Here is a 17,360-nt window from a genome sequence, read left to right as displayed (position 1 = left end):
TTATATTTTAAAATTGTCTTAATTATTGAGTTTAGACCAAATATCAAATTTATTATACATTTAAACACTTCTCTAGAAATTTGGTTTTTATACTTTATGATGGCATCATGCAAATATGTGAGTGCTTTGACAGCTAACTACTCTTAGATTTTTTTAAGTATTTTTTTAACAAGAACTACGAAATTCAGAACTTTTTTGAAACTATACAATAAAACCAAAAACTTACATTTGGCTAAGCTCCTAATTAGGTCATGTTGACATTGACACAATTCAGTTAAAATTAAAATTTAAAAAAAAATTAAACTCCTGCATGTGCTATCTCCATATAATGAACTATTTTCTTCACAAATTAAGTGCAATAACTTGCATTTACATGTAGACTAGTATGAAAATCTTTTCCCTGTAAAAGAACACAGTTATCAGAAACAGTTAAATATCCTGCGGTTTTCAACATTTAAGAAAATGCACATTTATTTACAACTCCAACTGTCGGCAAATCTTAAACGAATTGTTTACATATATATTTACATGTATACATCAAAAAGAGTTGAAGTGACAGAGATTACAACTTGTCGTCTGCAAGAGGTCATCAAGGTGTTCAAGATGCTTGAACTTTACTGAATGATTAATCCTAAGTCAGCTATATTAGGCCTTTGCCAAATCAATTTTCCACGATATTTCCAAGCCTCGGGAAAACAGTTTTGACGATTTACATCATCTTTATATCAATCTAGCCTTGAGACACCATTTCATTCATATAAGTTGTGAAAGTTCACAAACTTTTTCATTACTTTCTGAATAAATTTGAATTTTGTAATAAAAAATTTATCCTCCATAATCTACAGGTGTTGAATATATATATTACTTATCTTTTAGATTTGGGATTATATTAGTGCGCCTCTTTGACACTTAGCTAAATTCTAATCAAAACAATATCAATATTATCAATACAAACCCTCTTCTACATTTCAATGAACAATTGTATTAAATAAAATATGCAAGTCAGAGACTCAGCCAATGTTAATCAGTATGGACCAAAGTCCTGTTTCACAAGCAATCGCATCATTTTTAAAGTGTCTTAATATAAATTGGGACATAGTCCAAACCAGTACTTTGAAAAAAACTGGGACTAGGTTCAAAACTTGCAAAAATGCTTGCATGCCATGATCATGCCAACAGCTATATAGTGTCACCCGACCATAGGTTATCTGCAGTGGGTTTGTGGGTAATGTCATCTGACCCTAGGATTTCAGTAGGGGATAAAATTTCAGAACTCCTGAATTAAAATTCATGAAAAAACTTAACATTTTGCATTTTTTGTACCTGAGACAAGGTTCAAAATTTGCAAAAAAATAAAATGCTATATCTTCAACATCCTAACAGAATTGTGAGAAATGGTCGCTATTTCAGAACTCTTGAATTAAAATTCTTGTGAAAACTTGACATATTATAAATAAAGTACCAATACCTACAATACCTGCCATAATTTTAACAGAAAATCTGCAAATTCCTAAATCAATATGGAGTTAAGTCTATTATGGCGCCATAACAAAAAGTGCTGTTGTTTTCTCCTCCTACCTCCCACCACCTGACCACAAATAACCCCATATTTAGCACATGTTTAGAATGATCAATTCCATTACACATATCGCATGTCAAGTAAATATGGTTCAACAATTATAACAAAAATCATACTTCTTGACATTAAAATACAATGAAAACAATTTAAAAGCCTATTAAACTTAATTTTCTACATGTTTTCCTTATTTTTTTTTACAAAAAAACATATCAAGCTACAGTAAAAATTAACCCACATTTTAACATAACACCTTCATTAACTCCCACACTTTTTGGCAAGCAATTTATCATTACGCTTTAAAACATATCAGATGTCATTTTAATTCTGATCAAATTTTTGATCAAGGGAAGAAAATACCTTCTAAGTTGACATCAGAAGACAAACTTCAGACTAAGACTCACAAAGGCTAAATAAGTCTAATTTTTCATGTTTTTGCTATAAGGGCTTTCACTTTTTTAATAGTCAGACTTACTATTTTGTACTTCAACTACAAGAATTTTATTTGAATGCTTTAAGGTGATACTATAAAATAAACTTAAGTTAGTGAAGCACACCCCAAACATGTGTGTATATATACCCCTATCATTCTCAATATATTTTTTAAACTTGTAAGATAAATATATCACGAACATGTTGTTTTGAATTTCATAGAAAAAAGAGCATAAATGGACATATGGATACTAAAAATATTTTATGTTTTGCTAACCCATACTGTCTTTTGATTATAAAGAAGTGTCTGTCTATGTTTCTTAAAATTACGTGGAAGTTTGACAAAATTGCATTCTCCTAAAAACTGTAACCAAAAATTGAACCTAAATGTTGACAATGCCAACTTCTACAGAATGTAAGATCACCATAATGTCTTGCTTCCACGACTTTCTATGCAGCCTTGACAAATGCAATTACTAATCTCACAAATTAAAAGTACTGCACTTTGTCAAGATGTAAATTGTTTCCTAATTTATTTAAAGTTAAAGCCTTTCCTTATTAAAACCACAAAATGTATTTAGTTAGGTGCATGCATGCTCATTGACGCAAAAACTACTGTACAATTACATGTACATGACGTACAAAAGCAAAAAATAAAGAAAACATTAAACTCACCTGTCATATGCCTGTGCAAAGCAAATTCGTCTCTATTTAAACTTTTCAAGTTTATCAAATCTAAATTTTTACATCACTAAATCTTCGTTGTATTTTACATAACTCCTTTAAATTCTTGAAAAAGTGACATTTCACTAGCACATGTTGAAAATAAATTTTCAAAACATAAACATTTCGAATACATATGCAAACATCATCTTCAATTTAAAATCTTCCTTTGCAATCATATCCTGAATAAGTTATCAATATAAAGATATACCTTTCAAATTAAATCTTCCTTTTATCATTTTTATGAGATTTTATTTCTCTCTCCTGATCATTTAAAGTTTTATTTTTTTCTTGCCTGTGAATTATTACATAAAATTTTTCAAACATGTATAGATGATTAGATCTAGGATTTTAATCACCAGTGAACCATGACCTTAATGCTATTTAAAACCAAATATATCATGTATATATATATATGAATTTTCAATAAACATGATAAAGTGCAGTGGTTAATGAAATAGAGGAGTTGTGGGGGAATTTCAAAGAGACAGCAACTACATTGTATGAACATCAAATAACAAAAAATATCTAGGACATACTGTAAGGTTTCACCAAATTAACAAAAAAAGATAATTCAAGGGAAGCATTATAATGCAAGAGTTAAATCTCTCTTCAAAGAATGAATGATTGAAGTTGCTGTCATATATTTATTTTTTTTAAATTTAAGCCCCCCTTTTGAGAAAAAAAATGGTTGATTATATAGTGAATCACTGAAGCGTGACGGGAGCGGGCCCCATCTTAGGCAGCCAGCGGGTCCCAACTTATGAAAATTTCTAGATCCACCACTGTTGCTGATAGATATGCAGTCATTCTATTCATGACCTTAAGTGATGGATAAATGAACTACATAAATAATTGATTGGTGTCTAAAGCCATTTTGAACACTATATGAACACTATTGTGCTGTTTTGTGGGGTATATAATTTTCCTGTATATGTGTTAGAAGTGGTCAGATAAACTACTATGCTGTTAATTGGTTATAGTGTACTAATAGATGCTATATTTAGTGATTATGAGTCTTCAAAAAGAATATTTCTATTAACAGTAATTTCGTTATCCAAAATTATTAAGTTTAGTTAAGACTTTAAGTTATTTGCCTTCATATATTATGGTCGATTACATTGATTTCAATAAAACTTAATGTTTATTGTCAATGAAATGAAATATGACAAACCTGTACTTAGTTTACAATGACCTACAAAAAGTACATGTACATGAGTGGGAAGGATTTAATTGCTGTGATGTAATAGTTGAAGAAAAAACAACAATTACACTTTGTTTATTGTTTGTACTTTCTAGTATAAGGATCTGGATGGGGTTTACAGAATAGATTTCTATTTTGATTTTTGGTGTTTTAACGCCACTTTGAAGCACCGCATTTAGGCTATTTCATGGCGCCCATTTTTTTTTTTTAGAGAAAGCCACTCACTCAAAGACCTTCGATAGGAAAACCATGAAAACTGACAATTAAAATTGAAGTCCAGTGCACCCGCACAAGCGAGGTTCGAACTCACAACCTTAGTGTTGACTGGCCAGTGATTACAGTGGTAACTACTTAGACCACTCAGCCACCCTTACAGAATAGAAACTAATGTTATCTACATCATATTGAGACAACTTTTCAATAGAGACCAAATTAAACAGAAATTAACAACTATAGGTTAATGTAAGGCCTAAAACAATGAGCAAAGCCCATAAGCATTATTACGACTAGCTGCATGACTAGATTTTGGACAATTTGATTACTAACTTGTCTAAGTTATTAAGTCAGGGGAAATAGGATTTCTGCAGCCTACTCTCGGGGAAACAAAAAAAAACGATTTCTGTGATAAATTTCAGTCTTCACAAAAATGTTCTCCAACTTCTAAATCTGAAGACCAAAATTAGAAAGTAGAAAAGACATAAAGTCATGTACATGTATTATTTCTTTCCTATGATTTAGGCTTTTAATTTTGTTAGCCAAAATACAAATGCAGGGCTATTATGCAGTTCCATAATCCATGTTCTAAGGCTGACCATACTCATGATACTTGAAATAAGGTACCAGATTTGAAGAGGGTGGTAAAGGGGGGGGGGTGCTTGCATGAAAAAAACGTGAAATAAGACATAATTTCACGTTAAACGTGAAATAATTTCTGTAATGAACGTTGCACGAAAAATAAATACTTTTATTTGAACCTTTTTTGACTGAGTCACTGTCTTCTTGTATATATTAACTCTTTGTTTTACTTGATATTCCCCGATTCAGTATACACATTTATGATATAATTGGTTTACAGCTTTTACAAAAGTATTTCTTGACGATCCCTGCCAAGTGTTTGAATTTTATTTGAAAAATACTGAGCACACAAAATAAGACTGAAAATCATGATGCACGTAAAATTAAATAAGCAGAACACGTTGAACGAGGCACCCGTCTTGCACGACTGAACGTCAAATAAAAAAGTTAAAACACGTTGAACGTGAAATAAAAAACGGCGATCACGTTGCACGAAAATAACCCTTTACCACCAGATTTGAATACCTCATTTGTATTTTTAGCACTCCAATAATCACTGAAATTATAACTGGCCTCATAATTTTTTTTTTTACATTAAAATGGTTATTTATTTATTATTAATTTTAATATTCCAAAAATGATTTAGAATGACCATGCTCTAAAAAGTATACAAAATTCAAAACATCCTGGCTGATCATTCCAGATGCATGAATCTTGGTAGTGATCAATGTATATATATATACATGATATACATGATATACAGAGACTTCAGGTGTAGAGTGTTACCCTTCACTGAATTCAAAATCTTACATTTTAAAAGTAATTCAATAAAATGTATGATGGATTAAAAAAATATTATAAAAGTATTTAAATACATTTCTTTTCAAGCTGCAAGGGGTTTTATATTTAATTTATTATGCCTTGGCTCATTGCATTCATCAAGTTTAAGTATATATATATATATGTATAGTATATTATTATGAACTTTATAATGTTATATGGCTGACAGCTTTGAGCCAAAACATTGAAGTTGAAGTCCTCTTTAAAACAGAAATGCAACATTCACTAGATTTTTTTTTTTGAGGATCATTAAAATAAGAGGAAAACTATTCAAAATATTAAACCAGGTGTTGTTACTCCCCAAAAAACTAGAGTTCTGAAATCGTGGTCATAATTTAGGACCACCCCGACTTTAAATCTGGTGGTCCAAGTAAACATTTGGTGGTCCTGTTTTTAAAGTAAAAATTTTGGTACACATCATTTCCAATAGCTATTATATATATAGCTATATCATGTATATAGGTTGTACCGGTAACGACAATATTTTTTTGGTTCCATATCAACTATTGAATTGCTTTATATAAGGAGCTATAGCATGTATAGCAGATACCGGAAAGCATTAACAAGTATAAAATCACCAACACCTTATAAGTCATAACAAGGAATTCTTTGAATTTGGAATAATTTTGAATTATGGAAAATTGGTTGTAAATTGGAGAATGTACAACCACAATGACAATGTACATACCTGTCAACTCACCCGTTTTTTGCGGGTGACACCCGTTATTTTCACCTCTCACCCGGGAGTTTTTCTTTACCCGGCGGGTCCCGGGAATTTCTAACATTACCCGTTTCACCCGGATTTCTGACCGGAATTGTTTCCGGTATTTAGAAGTAATACTACCTTCGGTTTTATCGGTCTTTTTCAATGTAACCAAAAGTCAAAATGTAGGACTTGTTTACCTGAGCTACGTAACGATATTTTCAACAAGCTACAAGATGAGTTCAGTGACTATCAGTTGACCCCTTTAGATGAACTTCCACTTTGCACTTCCCCTGAAACTGACATTGGTACATTTTGGGGAGAAATGTCCAAGTTGCATGACATTTTTCTTAACAAGCCAAGATTTTTTGTTTTGTCAAAACTTGCTAAAACATTACTGGTTTTGCCAAACAGCAATGCAGACAGTGAGAGGGCATTTTCTTTAGTAAAGAAAATAGCTACAGAGTTTAGGGCTGATCTTAATAAGGATACACTGTGTGCTCTTCTTTCTTGTAAAATGAATACACATTTGCATTGCTATGAACTGAAACCAAGTGCAGTTCTTTTAAAGAATGCCAAGTCTGCTACTATGGAATATAACAATAGTCTGAAATGAACTTGTATACATGTTCTAACTGTTTTATATACATATTGACTATATAAATTATATGTAAACATATTTTTGTTCTTCAATTGAGCCCGCAAAATGTCGTACGCGTTATGACCTGAGATTTTTTTTCTCAATGCAGGTCATGACCTGACTTTTCATTTTCAGAGGTTGACAGGTATGAATGTATCTGATTTTTTATGTTCAGTACCAACAGGATCTGACCAATTTTAGAGGAGACTACATGAGTACTACAGAAATCTTAATACAGTCTGCAACATACATACATGTATTTAATACAATGTATTAGCCTAGAAAAAAGCCAGAGCGGTCACAAAAAAACATTAAAAACATCAAAAGAGACACATCAAAAAAGTACTAGTATATAAATGTACCATGTATAAGCTCACGTTAAAAAATCTGTATTGTACTTAAGAAACCCTATGTTATATCTTATCTGTGAAGTGCACATTACACAATATCACACGCATTGTTGCAGCGTAGTCGCAATGACCAAAGAATGTCTGCCAAAACATTAACAAGATCAAAGAATAGCCTATCACTTCTTGTTTTTTCCTTCAAAGAAAACATGCCCCTAATCTTAATCTTTTGGAAGTAAGATGGAGATATTAATACACTTGCAGCTTATAAAAGATGACACTGAGCTAGATTTGTAGACAAGTATCTGAACAGTGTCAATGGGTGCTCTTAATTACTTCATTGTCAAGTAAGTGGAATAGTGCTAAATCTGTATTGTTAGAACTTGAGAAATATACATGTACTGTTCAGGTTGTTATCTCTTTGACACATTCCCCTTTTCCATTCTCAATTTTATTCTTGTACATGTTGTGGCAGAGAAAAAAAATTAGTACGAATTGCGACCGATGTAAATCAACCTTTATGCAAGACTTCAAATGATTAATTTTAGAATATTGAAATACAAAATAATGACCTTTACACAGTATGAGAACTCAATTTTCAAACAGTTGTAGATTTCTGTAGAGATTTTTTCAACAAGAAATAGGTACTAATCAGGTGTATTGATATTAATGCATGACCCAGCTCATATAAAATTTTTATACATTAGAATAATTTAAAAATAGTATCCAACAGTTACATACTGTAAACGGGTAAATTCAGAAATTATTGCATGCATTTATTATTGCGATTTTCTCAATTAAGACGTTAAATGTGATTGCAATTTTTACGATTTTGAAAAAAATCCTGTTTAATTCATTTAAGATAGTTTAAAATGCGAGTTTACATCTTTTTAGTCCATTTCAACGAGACCACACCACATTTTAGAGCATGCCAATCAATTTATACAATTGTACAATAATATGTCATGTATGTATACCCTCTACATTCAACATATATCAGTTTGTTGCATCAGTTTTATATCAAACATCTTCTGAACAGTATCCAAAACAAAACAAAATTGTTTGTTGTGTAACCAAGGTAACTGTTGCTATGACAACAAATATACATATTGCTGTGGTATTGTTTATATGATCATGTATTAGCTGTTGCTACAAGAGTGGTAAATTTCAATTTCTTAAATGAAATATTTATGTAATAAATTGTAAAATTTATTACAGCAGCATTGTTTTTATTTACAGATGTTCAAAATCGCTTTTTTTTTATGGACATTTAAAATGTAGGCAGATTCATGAGAAAAAAAAACTCAAGTATCATGTTTTGTTCAGAACCGTCATGACTGTCATGATCGCCAAATGACTTCACACAAGAAAGCAATATTAATCTGACAAACCAAATACAGAAAACTAGGACATGATTAAGAGTTATATTCTGGCTTAAATAACAGTGTCTTACAAATGCCTTACATCAAACATATTGACCATAAAAGGCCGTAATTAATAATGTCAACCAAATATGTTAGAGAAGGTTGGAAAACTCTAGAGTCAGGAGAAAGAAGGGAGGCATGAAACAGATCTATTTACTTTTTGTGTTGACAAATTGTAGACAAAATCCTCATGCGTTTTTTACTTATTTTCTTGAGAAAAAACTATAAAAAGGGGCAGCCTGGAAAATATATGAAGATCAAAAGTTTGAGTCAATCATCATCAAAAAGCCTGTGATTGGTCTTCTAATTACTTCAGTTTGTGTATGTCATATCAACAAAAAATACCATCATCAATTAATGAGCGGGGTACGGGGGATTCGATCCCAAAATCTCAGGCTTAAAAACATGAAATCCTGAGGTCCCAAATTTAAAGAAATTTAAATCTCGACATCTCGAAATTCGAAAAAAGAATTCCCAGATCCCAAAAGGATCAATCCCGAAATCCTGAGCTTAAAAACAGCCCATCCCGAAGTCCTGAAAAAAGGTTCTGCCCCCCCCCCCCCCCAATTATAATGATACTAAGAACTGTAACTGCACTCATAATCATGGGGATATTTTATGTGTAGCTGTTATGTTCATTGTTGAAGGCCTGACAGTGACCTTTAGTTGTTCAATTCTATGACATTTGGTCTCTGGTTAAGAGTTGTCTCATTGGCAAGCATACGACTTCTTCTTATTTTCATTTGTATGGTTATATATTGTTTGAGGGTTTAAACCTACATGTATTGTATCTCTTACCATTGATAACACTGGATATATGAGCATGATGAGGGGGGATAGGACCTTTATCGGGACTCCAGGATCTTGTGGACAGTTGTTTTATACCTTTTCTGGATCCAGGAATTTTTATTTTGAATTTCGGGATGTCAGGATTTAAATTTATTTAAATTCTGGACTTTGAGATTTTGTGTTTTTAAGCCAGGGATTTACCTAACCCCATATATCTGTATATGGTTAGCAAAAACTAAATAAAAATATCTCAAGCGAGTCAAGGATCAAAAGAGCTTGAGAGAGGAATTTCTTTTAAAATTTCCTTAATTTGTATATATATTAAAAATTAGTGATCAAAATATAACGATATTTGCTGTCATGGCCATATGGACTTAAATTACACATGCTACAAGGGGTAACTGTAGTTCAAATAATTATCACGTCTTGGAGTCGCGGTGATGTATGGCGTCATAGAAAAAAAATATGTTGCCTTTCAAGGCATCATAATTATTTGGACTAGGGACGTAACTGATGATAGCCAATAGGTTCCTATGTCATAATTACAACCCTGTCTCCTTTTCATAAATGTGTCAAACGGTCATTTTAAGCTACCATTAAAATTTAACCGTGAATTGTAAAATATCCTAAAATTTTGTGATTCGTCAGACATGTCACTAGGTCTCAAATAGTTATGAATATCAATACCATTATTTTGGGGAAAAAATTAACGTGATTCATAAAAATCAGTCTAATTTTTATCGTCTCAAAGAAATACGTTTTAACATCATTTGGCAAGAATTTTTTAACGTTATTCGTCATGAAGGTACCCCTATTACGACCCTTATTTATGATTTAAGGACTACTATTTATGTCACTGAGGATCATCCCCAAACTTTTAGAATTAAAATAACATTGCCTTCTGCAGTCATGAGACTGTTTTGACTTCACATAGAACAATGTAATAACTCATAAACAAGCATAGCTTCAGTACAGAGGAAATGGTTGATTCAAATTATTGTCAGAAACATGTTTTCGAGCCACGGCACAGTTATGAACTTCTGTCTCATTCTTGGCATGATATCAAAGTGAAAAATTACCGTTTCAATAACTTGTTTAGAAAGCTACTGAGATCTCACGTCTTAATCGTGGATCACGTTCAGTAACTTTTGATTTCTTGATCGCTGTATATTTTCCTTAAAATGTGTGGGAGATAAATAGGTCGAGAGATCTCACCGATATGAAAGGTTTCACCACCAAGAACCACGTTGTGATTGTTTTGGTTTATAGGCTGACATGTGCCCTCAACGAATAATTTGCAAGTTATGTATTCATTCAAAACTTAACGTTTTACTTACTATCTGCTTAACTCAATCAAATTCAAGTTTTAAAAAGCATACTTGTCAAAGTTCTAACTGATGGCCTCCATGTTCGTGACGTCATCAATCATTGCACTCTACTTTACTAGTAATACACATGTTTTTCAACAGGTGTCGCGACCGAATACACATCTTTTTTACAGGTAAATTGGCGGGAATGTATGTTCTGTTTAAAATCGTAAACCATTCATCGTTTATGTCAGTTTTATTAGTTTATAATTATCATTAAAAAGTAAATGTGTTTCGAAATTGATTATACATGTAAGAACAATTTAAGAATTATAAAAATATTCTTGTTTGATCTTATCAATTCATTTTTGATCTGGGATGGGGGATCAAGTTTTTTCTGTGTGTGGAAAAGGGGGTTTCAATTTTTTTTTATAAATTGAAAGTGGGGGATCAATATTTTTTGCACATGGAAATGACTGGTATACATATGGGTCATTCAAAAAAGACATTGATTATGCAAAACTATGTTATTTGGTCAAAATCATGAAAATATATCAAAATATAACAAAATATATCAAAATATAACAAAATATATCAAAATATAACACTTGCATAATTATGTTAAATATGAATGTTTTGTGATACATAATACAGTCATGACAGTTTACACTAGAAATGTTATAAAAACATCCTTATGTTTTTTTAAACCCTTGCATGGATATAGAGAGGGGGGATAGGACCTTTATCGGGACTCCGGGATCGGGTGTTTTTAAGCTCGGGATTTCGGGATTTACCCCTTCGGGATCCGAGAATTCTTTATTTCGAATTTCGGGATCCGGGATTTTTATTTATTTAAATTCGGGACCTCGGGATTTCGTGTTTTTAAGCCCGGGATTTCGGGATCATGACCCCTCCTATCCCCCCTCTATAGAGGCTTGTATAGGGTATAGTGGGATACGTACAGGATATTTGCCATTTTAATTTTAGGGATATGGGATATTTGTCCTAAAAGTAAATGGGATATGGGATATTGATGCATTTATAAGGATAATATTGAATTTTTAACATGAAAAAAAAATAAGTGGAATTTAAAAGTTAAGTACCGAAATATTTACATCTCACTTGATAAAATTGCCCAAAAAAGTTTACTATTAAAGGTCACTTTAGTCAGCTGCTTTGTTGATTTTCATTAAGTTTTTGGTCATTTTATTTAAAAGTCATCCAAATCCACCAAAGCAAAAAGTATTTATCTATTTTCGATATTTATATGCTTATTATGTAGATTTAGTGATAATTTTAAAAGTATTTGTTTTGCTTTCCATACTTCGTTCCTTATTGTTAATTTTCCTATTTTGGAAGGTGATGTTCCTTTGGCACTATCTTACGGTGTTTGTGTATCACGACTCCTCCGCTATGCCCGTGTCTGTTGTAACGTTTTGGATTTTAATGGACATAATCTATGTATTACTGGTAAATTATTAAGTCAGGGATTTCGTTACCACAAATCACTTAAAATTTACTAAATTCTTCCGTAGATGTAAAGATTTGGTTTTGAAGTTTGGTTCTACCTGTAGAAAACCTATTTCAAACGGGATAGCACATCCTCATTTTTACGGAGATGTTGTTTACAGTGCCATTGGATGTTGGATGTGAATTGATTGATAATTTAGTCTCAGATGCATCACTTTTTTTATTAGTTGTTATTAGCTTTGAACTAGCTGTCAGTAACTGCGAGTACTCTCAGATCTGTACTTAGTGTCTTTTTGTTGATGGGATGTACAAGTACTCGGTCACGTCCATTCTGTGTTTTTGTTAGATGTATTTCTATGTGTATCCATCTGATGAGTTAAGCCTTTTTCAACTGATTTGTATAGTTCGTTCTTATGTTGTACTGTTACACCACTGTCCCAGGTAAAGGGCAGGGTTGGGATCCCGCTAACATGTTTAACCTCGCCACATTCTGTATGTATGTGCCTGTCCAAAGTCAGGAGCCTGTAATTTAGTGGTTGTCGTTTGATGCTGTGTTACATATTGTTTTTTGTTCATTTTTTAGCTCATCTGACCTGAAAGGTAAAGTGAGCTTTTCTCATCACTTAATTGGCGTCCGTCGTCCGTCGTCTGTAAACTTTTACAAAAATCTTCTCTGAAACTACTGGGCCATATTTAACCAAACTTAGCCACAATCATCCTTGGGGTATGTAGTTTAAAATTGTTTCCGATGACCTGGCCATCCAACCAAGATGGCCGCCATGGCTAAAAATAGAACACAGGGGTAAAATGTATATTTTGTCTTATATCTTTGAAACAAAAGCATTTAGAGCACATCTGACAGGAGGTAAAATTGTTGATCAGGTCAAGATCTATCTGACCTGAAATTTTCAGACGAATCGGACAACCTGTTGTTGGGTTGCTGTCCCTGAATTGGTTATTTTAAGGAAATTTTGCAGTTTTTGGTTATTATCTTGAATACTATTATAGATAGAGATAAACTGTAAACAGCATTAATGTCCAGCAAAGGAAGACCTACAAATAAGTCAACATGATCAAAATTGTCAGTTAACCCCTTAAGGAGTTGTTGCCCTTTATAGTCAATTTTTAACAACTTTTCGTCATTTTTTGTAACTTGTACAAAAATCTTCTTTTCTAAAACTATGGGCCAAATTTAACCAAACTTGGCCACAATCATTACTAGGGTGTCTATTTAAAAATAAGTGTCTAATGACCCCGCCTACCAACCAAGATGGCCGACATCAGTAAATACAGTAACAGGTGAGCGACACAGGCTCTTGAGAGCCTCTAGTTTAGCTCATCTGGCCCAAAGGGCCAAGTGAGTTTTTTTTTCAGGACTTTGCGTCCGTCGTCGTCGTCGTCCGTTGTCGTCGTCCGTCGTTAGCTTTTACAAAAATCTCCTCCTCTGCAACTACTGAGCCAAATTAAACCAAACTTGGCCACAATCATCATTGGGGTATCTAGTTTAAAAAATGTGTGGCGTGACCCGGCCAACCAACGAAGATGGCCACCATGGCTAAAAATAGAACATAGGGGTAAAATGCAGATTTTGCCTTATAACTCTGAAACCAAAGCAGTTAGAGCAATCTGACATGAGGTAAAATTGTTTATTAGGTAAAGATCTATCTGCCCTGAAATTGTCAGGTGAATCGGACAACCGGTTGTTGGGTTGCTGCCCCGGAATTGGCAATTTTAAGGAAATTATACCACAGTAAGATCCACAATTAAGCCAACATGACCAAAAAGGTCAGTTGATCCCTTAAGGAGTTATTGCCCTTTATAGTCAATTTTAAATAATTTTGTAAATTTTGTAAATTTTTGTTAATTTTAACAAAATATTTTCCTATGTTTGGCCAAGTTCATTATAAATTAAGATAATGAGATAATTGTAAGAAGCAAGAATGTTCAGTAAAGTAAGATCTACAAACACATCACCATCACCAAATTACAATTTGTCATGAATCCATCTGTGTCCTTTGTTTAATATGCACATAGACCAAGGTGAGCGACACAGGCTCTTAAGAGCCTCTAGTTATACATAAATTAGGTTGTTAGTTTTCTAGTTTGAATTGTTCTGCATTTGTCATTTCAGGACCTTTTATAGAGCTCTAACTATGCGGTATGAGCTATGCTCATTATTGAAGGTCGTACGGTGACCTATACTTGTTAATTTCTGTGTCACTTGGTCTCTTGTTAAGAGTTGTCTCATTGGCAATCATACCACATCTTCTTTTTTTATATTATAAAATTATGCTCATATGCATTGATGATTTTCTTGAAATAATCATAGATTTTTATTAGATGTATCCATCTGATGAGTTAAGCCTTATTGTTGTCAATATTTTTATTTGTTTTGATGCTTTATATGATTACAGTATATTTTCTAGTGTTTTACCTCTTATTGTTTACGTGGTGAGGATCTTCATAGGTCTCCACGTTTTACAGATTGCTCTGATGTGCAACTGCTGTTTTGCCAGACAAGCTGGGGCCGAAGGACGTCAGAGCACGTCCCATATCAAAAAGTAGATATTTCGCCGTGTAAAATAGATGCCTTGTTTGAATTTGAAATAATCTCTTAAATAGCTTTTTAAAAGCTTAAACTATGTTAATAACGAATAATTACTAAATAATCAATGTAAATTGATATATTTTTCTTTTATTGCTGGTGTTTTGAGGAAGGAAATTTAAAAAAAAAGTAACAAAAATATTGTGATCTATGAAATTCATAAAGTTCAAGATCACAGAATCAAATGTTGGGTTATGTCTTTGCCTGCTTTAAAAATATTGCCACAGTTATGTTTAATGTAGGTGTATTAGCAGAAAGCTTTCTTGTGTTAAATATATCCAGTGTGTCAGAGCAATCTCGGACAAGAGACAGGGTTGAGTCCTTGTGTTCTTTCCAACATAGGTTAACGTGTAGGATGAAGTTTCTTATCAATGAAAGAAGAATGCTATCAAAATGAAATTTTACAGTCATATGCATCACGGTTTGAACAATTAAAAAAAATGTCTGAAATTAGACCCCTTACACTAAATTTATCGTTTAAGATCACATAAAAAGATATTTCTCTAAGATGGAACACTTCATCTTTTGGACACATATATTCTTAATTAACACTGGAAGTATGCACTGTAAATTTCCTTTACCACAGTTTGTTTTCCCTTTATATTCTAGTTCAACAATTAATCAAATGTTAGTATTTTGAAAAAAATAATATAATTTGATCATTTATCAGTCAAAATTGTTGAAGTTGTGATGATGAGGAAAAAATGGACTTGGGAATGAATTTATAATGATTTTTTGGGATATTTCAAAATAGTTTTAGGGATATGGGATATTTGTAATAAATATTTATTGGGATATTAGGGGTAAACATTATAGGGATACGGGAGATTGGGATAAAAACTTAATGGGATATGGGATATTGATACCCCCCTAAACAAGCCTCGATATAGCAAGAATTAACATTTTTTTAATATAAATCCTTTCAGACCTGTAATAGGGACTATGGTTCATATCCTTTGTTATTAGGGCTTAATTATCACTTGTTATTGCATTTTGATACATACAAACATGTTTTAATGATTTGTGAGGTGTATGTTGGTTTAATAATAAAAATATTCACCAAAAGAAAAGTCTCATCTTTTTAGTCAACGGTGTAACCAAAAGACAAACTGGTAGGGTAAGAGTTATCTTTCTCAAGATTTCAGCATTTACAATTGTTTCTCCCTTAAAGTAACAATGTTAGCTGTAAGAATGTTATGCAAAAGAAACAAAAATTAAAAATAAAATACTCTTTTTTTAAATTTTCCTGAAGTTTGAATTATGAAATATATTGATTGTAGAAACATGCACCAAGAACAACATATGAAATAGCGGAATGGAGCACTTATTTTGTAACTAAATCTTTAAATATACCTGTAAATCATTGGTGTTACTGTCAATGGTGAGACCACTTTAACCAGCTTATAGTACACCACTGAATTAAATTAAACAATGTTAACAATATCATGTAACTACATATATACAAGGTTTTCATAAACTGGTGTATGCTGGTAACACCAATTACACTATTTAGTAACACTATTGACATTTTTATGCCCCCCCCCCCCCCCCCCTACGATAGTAGAGGGCATTATGTTTTCTGGTCTGGGCGTCCGTTCGTCCATCGTCCGTCCGTCCGTCCGTTGTACCGTCCTTTCGTCCGTCTTTCTCGCTTCAGGTTAAAGTTTTGGTCAAGGTAGTTTTTGATAAGCTGAAGTCCAGTCAACTTGAAACTTAGTACACTTGTTGCTTATGATATGATCTTCCTAATTTTACAGCCAAATTAGAATTTGGACCCAAATTTCACGGTCCACTGAACATAGAAAATGAAAGTGGGAGTTTCAGGTTAAAGTTTTTGGTCAAGGTAGTTTTTGATAAGCTGAAGTCCAATCAACTTGAAAGTTAGTACACGTGTTGCTTATGATATGATCTTTCTAATTTTACAGCCAAATTAGAATTTGGACCCAAATTTCACGGTCCACTGAACAAAGAAAATGAAAGTGGGAGTTTCAGGTTAAAGTTTTTGGTCAAGGTAGTTTTTTTATGAATTTGAAGTCCAGTCAACTTGAAACTTAGTACACATTTAATAATATTTTTTACCAAATTTCACGGTCCATTGAACATGGAAAATGATAGTGCGAGTGGGGCATGCATCCGTGTAGTTTGGACACATTCTTGTTTGTTTATATTGATGTTATGTTATATTATTTGAGATTTATTAGCCTAAGAATGATTTTTTCTTCTTTTTCTTTTGCTCGGTGTTCTTGCTTTTGTGTTCAGAACTTATTATAAAAGCAAAATTTGAAATTTGTTGTCAATGGTGATACTTTTGTGTCATTGGAGTTATGGAAGGGTCAGCGGGGTGTTACTGTATAAAAATACAATATTTTTTTATTTTTTTATTAACAAATGAAAGTGTTTTCAGGTCGTATACGGAGGATAGGCATTATTCTAATCAGTCAGTCTTCTACATTTTACATATATTCGGTTTAAGGGTGTTTTTTTAAATAAAAAACGGCAATAATT

At 32.5% G+C, this 17,360-nt stretch overlaps 1 protein-coding gene across 10 annotated transcripts in view; it reads right to left on the bottom strand.

Annotated features, from left to right (window-relative positions):
* LOC139502837 (mitogen-activated protein kinase kinase kinase 2-like) overlaps positions 1-10,936 on the bottom strand; it is a 51,243-nt gene extending 40,307 nt beyond the window's left edge. For 2 of the 10 annotated variants that reach the window (XM_071292457.1, XM_071292464.1), the window contains exon 1: positions 10,853-10,936. The gene's annotated coding sequence lies outside the window, so the exon portion shown is untranslated. Of the gene's footprint in view, positions 1-226; positions 506-10,810 lie in introns of those variants that run through there. The other 8 variants (XM_071292456.1, XM_071292460.1, XM_071292463.1 and 5 more) reach the window with 5 other exon arrangements.
* Positions 10,937-17,360: the final 6,424 nt, after the last annotated feature.

The sequence above is a fragment of the Mytilus edulis genome, chromosome 14 (assembly GCF_963676685.1).
Source record: "Mytilus edulis chromosome 14, xbMytEdul2.2, whole genome shotgun sequence".
Lineage (NCBI taxonomy): Eukaryota > Metazoa > Mollusca > Bivalvia > Mytilida > Mytilidae > Mytilus > Mytilus edulis.
The sequence above is the reverse complement of the archived record's forward strand: the minus strand, read 5'-3'. Positions and strand labels throughout refer to the sequence as shown.